The following is an 11,703-nucleotide window of genomic DNA, read 5'->3' as shown; positions in this document are numbered from 1 at the left end:
AGCTTTGATTAATAGGGATCCTAATATGTGTATCGTCCCATCTATTATTCTCTTTAAAGAAAAGTATTGAATGAAATTGTCCTCCTTTTGGTCTTCTTTCTATTACGAAAAAAAGTATTTAGTATTAAATAATACCACATTAATTGTATCAAAATTCAATAATTGACAGACGTGTGCAAAGTAATCATATCACACCAACTAGCTACGGGATAAAGAAGGATGAGGGAGGGATTGATTATATTTTGGAAATCTTTTAGGTTGTTTGCCTCTTGGAAATTGCATTTTGGTTAAGAAATTGTGTTTTGGGTTTCTTATTTATTATTTATTTATGAGTTTTAGTTTATATATATATAAAATTCATTATATTAGGACATGTGAGTTATTTCTTTTAATCATTAGTTTGCACAGTTGATTATATGCTCACTAATTATGCTGATTTACGTTAATAAGGAATATTTTTTACTAAAAATTTTCTAACTCCCTTGACTCTTCAGCCTATAACTACTCTTCAGTCTCCAATGGGTCATCAGTCAAGAAACTCCTTTCGAGGTCACAACGACACGATGTCGGTTCGGGCCCTTCACTCATGGGCATCGTCGGGTAGCCACTATACCAACGATTGTTGATACCCATTATTGTAAATTTGCATTCAAAAGTCCATGAGGAGAAAAGCCCAAGAAAGCCTTAAGAGATGGGTAGTATGAGCAAAGAGATAGTAATCGGGCCATATTCTGAAGGCCCAAAGAGAAGGGAATGCATAAATAAGGTCCAAGTGATGGCCTAAAACGGAAAAGCATTTTGAGAATGAAATGAAGCCCAATAAGTGAGGCCCAATAAAATTAAAGGAAGAGAAAAGAAAGCAAAAGGATCAGCCAACCCAACCTAATGTAATGAATAAATGAAGAGAAAAGAAAGTAAAAGAGTCAATAGGCCCAGTCCAATGTAGTTAGTAAATGAAGAGAAAAGAAAGTAAAGGGTTAACAGACCTAACCCAATGTAGTGAATAAATGAAGAGAAAAGAAAGTAAAAGGGCCAGTAGGCCCAGCCCAATGTAGTGAATAAATGAAGAGAAAAGAAAGCAAAATGGTCAGCAAGCCCAACCTAATATATATGGCAAAAAGCCTATAATGCCCTTGTATAAGGGAATAAGGATAAATTCTGATTTGCGGAAGTAAAGCAAGGTGAAACCTTGCAAAGCCACAGCGGCAAGAAATGCATGAAGAAACAAGACAAAGCCATAACGGTAGGAAATACATGAAGGATAAACAAGACAAAATCAAAAGCAGCAGGAAATGCATGAAAAGGAAACAAGACAAAATCAAAGGCAGCAAGAAATGCATGAAGAGAAAACAAGATAAAACCAAAGGTAGCAGGAAACACATAAAGAGGAAGAAGCCAGAAAACATAAGTGGAGCAGTTGGAGCCTCGTCAACCTACAACCCAGCCAATGCAAAGGAGGAAAGGCCCACATCTAGAGAGGAACAAAGGGCGAGGTTTGGTGGAGGGGGGAAAAGACCTAGTTTTGGTATCCCACGAGGACCCCTTTTCGGATATGCTCTATTGGGAAAGCATATTTACCAAAATGGGTAGGAAATTGGTGGGAACCATCTAATGCATGTTAGGGAGTGAGGACAATAGACATTAATGGGGGTTTGCCGTTAGAGAAAATATAGAGATAGTGGTATTGTGGCCGGATTGGCTTTTGCCCAAAAGTGGAAAGAAGTTCGTTGCTAAGCAAGTAGTGGGACAAAACACACTACTAGCGACCAGAAGGTAGTGGAATTGAACCCACCTACACATGACTAGAATGGTACATTGTGGGTGTTGGCAGAATGCTTACAATAGACAAAATGGTCAGTGGAAAGCAATGGTAAAGAAGGGAAATCACTTAGGATTGATCTTAGGTATAAAAGGAATAGTATCCATGAATATGAGAGGAACACAAAATCATTAGACAATGGAGAGAAACATCAACAATGGTGTGAAGAACACAATACCCAAAAGAATTAGAACAGTGAGTTGAAAGTGAAAGAAAAGAGAAAGAGGAAAAGAAAGTGAAACATAAAAGAGAATAGAAAGTTGAGAAAGTAGAGTATACACGGCAGACCTAACATGCATCACTAGGCAACCTTTTCCCTCCCTTATACAAAACCATACTCCCTGTCACCTCAATCTAGATGATAGCTATTTTGACCCATTCTCCAAACTACATAACTTTATGGCCTTGTAGTTAATAAGGTTAAGTAAGTTGGAGTTTGGGCTCTTTTTAGTATATATCCTGTGGAGAACCCTTTTACTTTTGTTATTATGTTTGTTGTTATTATTATTTATTTCTGCTGCTAACATTCTCGGACTAACAGTTATTCTGTTGTTACTATATGCATATACAAATATATATATATATATATATATATATATATATATTTATATTTATATATATATATATATATTTATATATATATTTGGTTTTGTGCACAGACTGGTTCCAATGGAATCCTACACAGAGAGCTAGGCCTAACTTCCCTACCCTCTGTAGAAAACATTAGCCCAATAACACAAAAAGGCACCCACAACGTTCAATTACACTTAGTCCCACACCATTTGTGTATTCTCCATTCATGCATCCCCGTATAGAAAAACTTGCGCACCACGTCTAAAGATCCTTCTACATATTCATATTCTCCAAATATAGGAAGTAAGGCCCTGAGATCTCAAAACATTAACTCCATATCTTCCCTACATGGGAAGATCCTACATTCATGGGATCTTGGTCAGTCCTATACCACTATATAAGCACCAAGCCTCCTTCACTCCAAGGTACATGTAGTTTCCTAGTTCTTGTACTCTTAGAGTTATTGGAGATTGATCTTTCATTGACTTAACCTTTGGTGGGTTTTTGGCCGGCATCCCATCTGTGTTCTCTATAGGTTCTTTATCTTTTTATTCTTTAAGTACCTTCAATTACCATGTGTGTTTGTGATCAACTCAACTATGATTTTGTGCATCATTAGTTGGCACCGTTTGTGGGAAGTGAGTGATTGGCCATATCAACGCTTATAAGAAAAAGAGTTGCATGGTCTAGATGTAATCAATTACTACAACCAACCTGGAAATTGAAAACCCCTCAACGCCTTGGAGAGGTAAGTGCAAACCCTCGTCGCTGCCATCAAGCGACTCACCCAGCGAAACTAGGAGTTCAAACAACAGATGAACCTAATGCACGAGCACTATGATCAGACCAACAATCAACATGATGAATAGCACGATGATGAACACGATGATTGCCACCTCCCAACGGGTGACTAACATGAAGGGGAAGACTAAGAAGAAAGCAATGTCGCCAGTAGACGCAATAGACGGGAGGGCACTAATCGTCAATCAGAGCTGGAAAGCAGTGTAATGTGCATGACATAAGATATGCAAATGATGAAAGACAAGATGGACATGATGATGAATGCCATAAAAGGGTAGGTATCCACCAACTTGGATGATCTCATCCACTGTACCAACTCTCCTTTCACGACATAAGTTACATCTTATCCCATTCCTTCCAAGTTTCAAATGCCTCAAGTTGAGACATACAACGGGTCAAGGGATCCACTTGATCACCTAGATTCCTTCAAAACTCTTATGCATCTACAAGGTGTGCTGGATGAGATAATGTGTAGAGCATTCCCAATCACTCTTAAAGGACCAAGTAGGGTATGTTTCAGCAAGATCACTCCAAACTTCATCTAAACCTTCAAGGAGTTGAGTGGACACTTCATTAGCGGACAAAGATACAAGAGATCATCGGCAAGTCTCCTGAACATCAAGCAATGAGAAGATGAAAGCTTGAGATTTAATGTGGCTCGATTCAACAAAGAAGCCCTCTTGATTGATGAAACGAATGACAAGCTCCTGGTCACGTCCTTCACTAATGGACTCTACTCTGGAGAATTCCTCTTCTCCATCTATAAGAATGACCCAAAGACAATAACGGACATGCTATGTAGGGCTATAGACACCACATTTTATACCCCTTACGACTTAGGCCCCTATTCCCCAATGATGTTGAAATTCTAAGACCCAAGGTTGGTTTAGGGCTTAATCAAATGTTAAATTAACTTAAGAAATATTAAAATAGAAAATATAACTTTTAATAAGCAAATAAATCATTTTTGGAAAATTAAAGCTAAGGAAACCCTTGGCTTGCGCACACAGCCATGATGCAAGCGCTATGAAAGACAAATTTTATGCATTAAAGAATGAGGTTTGGAACAAATCTCACATTATTTGGGAGACATTCCAAACCCCCATTTTCATGATATAAATAGCCATACATGGTACCTTTTCAAAACACATAGAAATCCTAAGGGAAAACACTAAGATTCACTAGAAATAGTGAATCAAAGATGGATTTTTTCACAAAACATCCTCAAGTCAATTTATTTTGATTGAGGCCTTTTCTGGCCTTGATCTTCAAGTTTAAGATTACTAATTACTTTTTCATTGATTGTGAATAGATTTGACTAAGGAGAACGGTCAAAAATCAAGCCTAGGAGCTTCTGTTTTGAGGTATTGAGTTCTAAGCTCTTTTCTCCCTTTTCTATTTTAATTTTTTTCTTAATCTTGTTTCTTTGTTTGTTTTATGCTTATATAGCTTAGTTGTAGTGAGCTTTTGTATTTCTAAGCATGTTAGATTGTTAGATTTATTGTTTTAAGTGTTGCTCTGTTCTTTTATGTTTTCTGCATTCTAGGCTAGGGTTTCTGAGCCAACCTATGAACGTGAGTCAAAGTTTGAGCATGCATGCATTTGACCTGCGCATGCAAACTTTTGCATGCGCGTGCATATCATTGCCTAGAAACCCTAATTTAAGTTTTCTGCTTTGCTTCCTTCATTTGTTTCACATGTTATGCCTTTGTTTTGATTCCTTTTTATAGATGTAAGTCCTTGTTCTCTATTTATTTTTTATTTGCCTTTTGCATGTTTAAATGAAGGTTTATCTTTTGTTTCTTTATTTTCATGCCATGAACATGCATTCACATGTTCATACATTGATGCAATAGGTGCTGAGATGCAGTAAGATAAGTAAGGTAAGCCATGCATTCACATGAACACGCATGATGTATGTTTAATGAAAGATACGAACATGTTTGTTTGGATAAGTTATTCTTAATGTATAGATGCAATCACATGTTATTTGGATCTTTCTATGCTTGTGTTTTCGCCATGATTGTTTGCTACTTATGTTTTTGCCTCAGATGTGATGTGATGCTAGATGAATGCTAGGTTGATATGAGATGCCATGTATGCTAGGTGTGGGTTGTGATATGCCATGATAGATGAATGATTAGGTTTTGGGATGATTGATGCCATAATTGTATGTTTAGATGTATGCTAGTGTGTGTGTAAGTATAGATACAATATTAAATATGCCTTTAATAGGATTAAGACACAATGAGTGGAAGCCAACCCTAGGGTTGGGTGGTTTTGGGTGCCTAAAACCTTCCCAAAACCATACCTAGACTCCGAACCCATACTCTGGTAGTAAGATCAAAAGGTCCTGCCTCGAAAGGACGCTATATTCATGGTTCCTAGGCCATTATAAAACTAAGTGATGACTCCCCGTTGTGTCCACAAGGGCTACTAAGTATATGAATGCTGAAGACGTCATGATAGCCCGAGGGGGCAAACCAAAGAAGAGGTAGAGTTAGGACGACCCCCGTCTGGACGGAAGAAGGAAGTTAGCCCGAATAAGCAACAAAAGGGAAGATAAGAGGTCAAAACCCCCTTCTAGAAGTGCAACCAACTTCACCCCATTGAACGCTCCACTTGAACAAGTTCTCATGTAAGTAAGGGATGACCTAGCACTCAGATGGCCTGAAAAGCTAAAGAGTGATCCTAGCAAGCCCTAAGGACAAGTATTGTCAGTTCCTTCATGACCACAAGCATAACACCTTTGAGTGCTACGACTTGAAGCAACAGATTGAAGCCCTTATCAAGCAAGGGAAGCTACAACGTTTTGTCGGGCGAGAAAAAGCTGAAAGGAACCCATCTAAGGTTCTAAAGCCCAATGGCAGTGCAGAAGAATGCCCGAGAGCGCCGCTTAGAGAAATAAGGGTGATCGTAAAAGGGACCACAATGGCTGGATCTTTTAGAACCCCAAGAAAGACTTACCTTTACATAGTGCAAAGTGTGCAGATTATGGTCGCCTACCTAAGTTTTCTAGGATGGACGACCCACCCATTACATTCACCAAAGAAGACATTCGATGACTCCATCATCTGCATGACGATGCTTTGGTCATTACCCTATCCACAGCCAACTACATTACTCGAAGGGTGTTGGTAGATAATGGAAGCTCAATTTTCATACTTTACTATCCAGTCTTTCAACAAATGAGAATTGACAAGGAATGACTCGTACTATCAGACACACTCCTTGTGGGTTTTGGCGGAACCAAGGTGTTCCCCGTAGGGACCATCACTTTAATGGTCACCATTGGCGCCTACCCATAACAACTCACATAGGAAAAAACCTTCTTAGTTGTCAATTATTCTCGGTGAACAATGCCATCATTGGGCGACCTACTTTCAACAGGTGGAGGGCAGTGACCTTCACCTACCACCTGCTGGAGGACATTCCTCTAGATGATGAGCACCTAGACTGGATCACTTGTATTGGTACTCAAGTGAACTCTTAAGTTCTTCAGGAACTCATACTCTTCTTAAAGGGCAATTTAAATGTTTTCTTGGAATCATGAAGACATGCTAGAAATTGGTTGAAACACAATGGTTCACCAGCTTAATGTCTCTCCATCCTTCCCTCTCGTCCGACAGAAGAAAAAAGTCTTCATCTGTGAGAGAGACAAAGCCATACCAAAGGACATTTAGAAGCTGTCGGAGGCAAGATTCATTAAGGAGGTCTACTACCCTGACTGGTTAGCTAATATGGTGATGGTTAAAAAGTCGAACGGCAAATAGAGGATGCGCGTGGACTTTATATATTTAAATGGAGCATACCTGAAGGATAGCTACCTACTCCTTCAGATTGATCTTCTGGTAGACTTGACGGCTAGGCATTAGCTACTGAGTTTTATGGACGCCTTCGCCAGCTACAATCAAATTAAGTTAGACAAATCAGATCAAAAGAAGACTTCATTTGTCACGAGCCAAAGGTTGTTTTGCTACAAGGTTATACCCTTTGGGCTGACGAATGTGAGGGCCACTTACTAAAGGCTCGTAAACAAGATGTTCATCCAACAAATCAAACGAAATGTTGAAGAATATGTGGACGACATGCTGGTAAAGAGAAAAGTGAAAGACCAGCTATCAATGCCTTGCAATGGTCGACCACCCATCCCGACGATGCTTGTATGCCCTTAAGGTGTGTACATAAGGTGTGTTATGCAGGCTCGGAGTTTTGGTACCATGAAGAAGGGTACACCTTTGGTGTGTGTGATAGAATTGGGTCAATTTTGAATCAGATTACCAAAGAAAAATGAAGTCACCACCAATCATTGGGTTTTTCTAAGGTGTGATTGGTCACCTGATTCTATTTGATTTTATTGCCAATCCTAGGCTATGAAAAATGTCGTTTTTCCTAATCTAATACGGATGGATAAGAAATCTTGATTCTTGAGTTCAGAAGTCTAATTACATGTGGAGAAGGTGTTAGGCACCCCACAATGCCTATCGGTAGACAATCCTTTGTTTTGGTAAAATTTTAATTTTCGGAAATTGGTAGTTAAAAATGAGCTATTAGCATTAGCTTTCAGGGCTTTAACAGAATTGGGTTTTGAGGTTTGATTTCAGAAACTGTGTGGTCTTGATCGATGCTTACTATGACAAGTTCCTAGTAAATTTAGCATTTATATTATAATGTGGCCTTGAAGGTTTTACAATGCTAATCCTTATCTATTTAGATAAATTGTATTTGTTTTTATTCTGTTTTGTTCTTTTCTTTCTTTTTTTCCCTCATTAGAAGGTAGTAGCAGTGCAATTCTTAAGTCCCCTTGAATGTGTAGCCTGACTTCAACATCTCCATATCATCAGTACTATGTGTTAATAAGTCTTTTAAGTTCTTGCATTCAGTTATAGCTTTTTTTTTATTGTCACAAATTAGGACCAAATTGGTACGTTTAGTGTTTCATAATTCATTTGGACTATGATCCAACTCATCAGTACTATGTGTTAACAAGTCTTTTAAGTTTTTGTATTAAGTTATAGCTTTGTTTTGATGTCGAAGATTCATATATCTATCGTAAGTTAGTTTTTTTCTTTTGAGAAATTGTTCAAGATGTGATTGTGTGAACCTCTATTTTGTTTCTTCATAAATAGGTTATGTTTTGTGTAAGCCTTTTTTTTTTCCTCAAATTTCATCACAATAACTTTTAGGTATAGAGTCAACAACCTTTAAATAATAAAATTCGACTGCATTAACTTTCCATCCTACAGAATAGAGTATATTTATGTACAAAATGTGACACCAGTCTGTAACATAATTTAAAGGCATTAATTTTGTCGGTAAGAATGATACAAAGCTAAAGATGCACAAGAGATAATTTGGTTGATTGAGTTTGTTTGTTTGGTATTTTTAGGTACACAATGATTTATTTAGGCTATTATCAAATTGGCCTCAACCTCGAACTCATGGTTTGAGATTTTAACAAAGATATTGCTCAATGAAGGCATTACAAGTGAATGAACAAGTGCCTAGGGTCGTATTTTAAAGTTTTATTATTATTTTTGCTACTTTTGGGATTTTAATGTTATTCAAAATTTAAGTTAATAATTTTTTAAATTTGCACTTAATTTGGCTAGATGGTCCATACTCCTAAATTTTGGGTTTTTTTTTTTTGTTAGTGTGGAAGTTCATGAAGGTTAAGGAATTAAGAAATAGGATTTTGGCAATATTCTTTTGCTAAGCTATTGGGATTTGACTAGTAGATGTTAATGTTGAATTTGGCAAAATTAATTTTATTTTGGGTTAGCATAAGGCACCATCATTTGATTAGAATAATTTCTTATAGGACAATTGAAAAATGCATTTAACATAAGAAGAAAAAGAAATCAAGATAATTTTTCATATGTTATATATGTATCATATTTATATAAAATTTTTCCAGTGCATAGCACGAGTTAGCGACAAGTTTTTTCAATAGGAGGTGGTCGATCTCACTAGTGCAGAGAATGAGATTTTTGCACGGCATAGATTGACCCACAGACTTAGGTATGATGCCCTCTCTCTCTTTCCCAAATTCTATTGATTTTAGCAAGGAGGAAATGGTCGACGGCTTGTGGATTCATTTGTGTCTATGGGTGTGTGTTTGGTGGGTTATGGTCATGTGGAGTGGGTGTGTCGCAGAGATTGAGAAAGAAGAGATGGGTCATCATTTTTGGGATATGAAGGAAACACATTTGTTTGAGGAATCTGTTGGAAGTGGTGGATTGCATCTTTTAATTTTTCTTTTTTGATTACTGATTACTGATTATTGTCTTTAAGATGTGTGTTTTTTCAATTTTGAGAGTTGTTGGGGACTCTTTTTGTAACTGAAATTCTAGATTTTGGTTGGAAATTCTTGCTTGCTTTGTAAAGTTTTTTAATTTTGAGTTGTTGGGTATTTTAATTGATGTGTTATCAATTTTGAATTTTGAGTTGTTGGGTAGCTTTGTGAAGTTTCTGAATTTTGATTTTTTGGGTAGTTTTAATTGATAGGTTTAATGTAGAAGTTTTCTTGGACCTTGTTCTCCATTGGACAAATAAATCTGCAAAAATTTTATTGTTTTTGTTGTTAATATAGCTGAGTTTTTACTACCCTGTTCTCATCTTACTCAGAAACTTAAATATGGGGAATCAAATATGATTGTGGTAATCTAGTTGGTGACATTGCTTGTTAATTTGAATTAAAATGCCTTCAATTTTGTGGTAGGATCATATTTCTATTTTGGATTATTATAAAATATTGGTTAGGTCAAATTTTTTCGCATCTCACTGTTTGGGTTTCTTGTACATTAAATGTTGAGCCTTTGTTTTTCAGTGTATGGAACATTGTATTATGTCTTTAAAGCTTAAATATATTCTCTTTTCTTCCTCTTCTTGTTAATGACTTGTAAGCAGAAGTGAGAATATTGTTTACTTAGCATATCATGTATAGAGTTGGCACTCCTTGTCGTTTACTGCATTTTGGACATTAATAAGTTAGCATTTGTATTAGACCTTGATAAACTACAAATGATAAGGAAGAAGGGAAAAAAATCATTGCATAGGGAAAAAAAATCATTATTGAAAACCTTCAAAACAATTGTACTTTTTCTCTGGACCTAGGGCTTCCTAGACACCAGTAGAACTAGGGTCTATTTTGTCACAGTCTCAGATTAGTCTCTTATGATCACAAGGTTTGGGAAAGGGAAACCTCACACCCATGATCCTTAAATTATTGTACTCAGGTTCGTAAACATCATGATTTGTAGGTGAGAGTCAGAGAAAAACCCCATAACACTTGTTATACATTTGATATTATGGATTTGTGAGTTTGACTAAGTATTTGAGAAGTTTTGGTTGGCACCACAATAGTACTACTCAGATTGAGTGTTCCCTATTCATTGTGTATTGCAAGCCTTCCATTGCTCTTCTTGGACAAGTGGCTTGTGCATTATCAATATCAATCGTGCATTATTGGGCAAGTTAGTGTGAAGCATCCTAATTGAAGTTGATAAGGCATGGATCAAACAACTTAGAGCCAAGCATGTTAGATATAAAGATTTTAAGAACATTCCATCTAAAGCTAATGGTTCTTGGCTTTGGAAGTCCATTTTTAGCGGTAGGAAATTAATCACTAATGGTGCTTGCTGGAAAATTGAGTCAGGGTAAATATATTGCAGCCCCTTGAATCCCTTCAACCTTTTTAAGCAATATAATCTAATATGAATCTAGGAGGTATATTAGGTGTTAAGAGCTAATCATGCAAAATCTTAGGAGATTAGATAGAAAGAATATTTTTTAACTATTTAAAAAAAAAAAAAAAAAGATAGGAGAAAAAAGAAGTTGCAGAAAGAAGGTGCACAAAAGAAAATGGTTAAGGTAGGGCTGAAGGGTCACCAGGAACATAAAAATTTGGCAAGTACCTAGAGTGGTGAAACTGACTCAGCTAGAGGAAGACAGGTTAGAAGGGAATGGGCTATTATGGTATATTAATGCATTTGAAAATTCTTTCACGGAATGTTAGGGGCTTGAATGAGCAGGAAAAAAGGCTCTAGGTTAGAAATTTGATTAGGAATTGGAGGGTTGATATTGTCTGTCACCAAGAAACTAAATTGGAGCTTATAACTCGAGGAATTATTTGTAGTCTGTGGGCTGGTTAGCATGTGGATTGGATTTATTTAGGTTTTATGGGTGCTTCTGGAGGGGTACTTGTGATGTGGGACAGAAGAGTGGTGGAGATTGTGGAGGAAGCAATAGGTCATTTTTCAGTTTGCTGTAGGTTTAAAAATGTGGTTGATCAATTTCAATAGGCATTTACTAGAATTTGTGGGCCCAATTCTGACAGGGAAAGAAGGTTGTTATGGGAGAAGCTATCTGGTTTATGCAGTTAGTGGAATGTACCTTGGTGTGTAGGAGGAGATTTTAATGTTGTGTGATTTCCCTCTGAACATTTGGGCTTTGTCTTTTTTTACTTAGGCTATGCATCAGTTCTCTAATTTTGTCTCTAAACACAGGTT

Source organism: Quercus lobata, chromosome 2 (genome assembly GCF_001633185.2).
Source record: "Quercus lobata isolate SW786 chromosome 2, ValleyOak3.0 Primary Assembly, whole genome shotgun sequence".
Classification (NCBI taxonomy): Eukaryota; Viridiplantae; Streptophyta; class Magnoliopsida; order Fagales; family Fagaceae; genus Quercus; species Quercus lobata.
The sequence above is the reverse complement of the archived record's forward strand: the minus strand, read 5'-3'. Positions refer to the sequence as shown.